Here is a 1,374-nt window from a genome sequence, read left to right on the forward strand (position 1 = left end):
TTGTCCGTTATCTACAAAAACAGAAAGTGTAAATATGCAACAATGACCAGCAACTACTAGGCAAGAAGCCTAAAAATAGTAATCGACTCCTCATATGAGACTAATTGCCAAAAAATAACGATTTTATTGTTTTCCCTGTTTGTAGGCAGGTTAGTCCCCGAGAGTATCACAAGCCCAGTACCCAGTACTTCGGTACTGGCATTAAAATACGGATGTTGTTCTATTCATATTTTCTCCGATTCCTTGTTTGTGTTTGTCTTTACTTTTGTCATTTTTCGTTATATAAGCTCTTCATAGTTTGTATTATATTTTGGTCTCGAGCATCACTGAAGAGCCATACATTGCATGTCGAAATGCACATATAGTGCATTTCAATTCAAAACATAAATAGCTACACTGTATCAGCAAAACATAATCTACAAATAAACCGATGAATACATGTATGACTGAGACCAGGACAATTTTTAGTGTTTTGTATAACTGTAACAAATACAGAGGAACAACATTATCAACTAAAGTTAAAAACAAAACAATAAAATTGCCAATATGGTTGAAACCCTGCATTCACTCCATATAGGAGATATTCCCTTGAATTACTTTTTTTTTATCAATTTTAGCATTTCTGCTAAAGAAAATGTGAATAAAATGCGTTAGAGTTATCCTTCTTTAAGTGGTTAAGAATATGATACCTTTAAGCTGATTATTGATATCTGTAATTTGAGTTTTCAACAATAATTTAAACTGCAAGGAATAGATCTAGTCCAATTCGGTATCAAAACCAGACTAAAACATCATTTCGTAGATGTTTTATTACAATGGGTTTTGTCCTAATAAGACCCAGTGTCCCACTAATGGAGTCGTTTGTCATCTTTATAACAAAATGGGACATTCTTTTCTAAAGCTTGTCTATCTACAAGAAGAATGCAAACACTATAGAGAGTTTCTTGAATATTCTAGTTTGGTTTTCTTTCCTGTGTTTGTTTCCGGCCTTCTACCGTGAGCCTCCCCTAGACTCTTCTTGAGTGCATTGCAATTGTTTGGATTCAAACATACCAAAAACGAAGGCACTGATTATTGTATATAAGATTTCCAAACTGTTTACCTAACTACATGAAGCTTTTAGCTCACAATTTAACTTTCACATGTGTATGTTTGAATGTGTGTTCGCTTCTATTAATAACATATATATTGGATTTTATAAATAAAGATTCCTTTAAAAAGTACTCATTAAAATGGTATTGTTATTTCTTCAATATTGCATTCTTCCAGCAATTACATACATATGTGGCACTTTGAACGACATACATATTTACAAATTATTAAGTTTAGTTTAGTTTAAAATAAATGGGTTATTTAAAAATATGAAATTGTTTT

This window comes from Mytilus californianus, unplaced genomic scaffold (genome assembly GCF_021869535.1).
Source record: "Mytilus californianus isolate M0D057914Y unplaced genomic scaffold, xbMytCali1.0.p SCAF_34, whole genome shotgun sequence".
Taxonomy (NCBI): domain Eukaryota; kingdom Metazoa; phylum Mollusca; class Bivalvia; order Mytilida; family Mytilidae; genus Mytilus; species Mytilus californianus.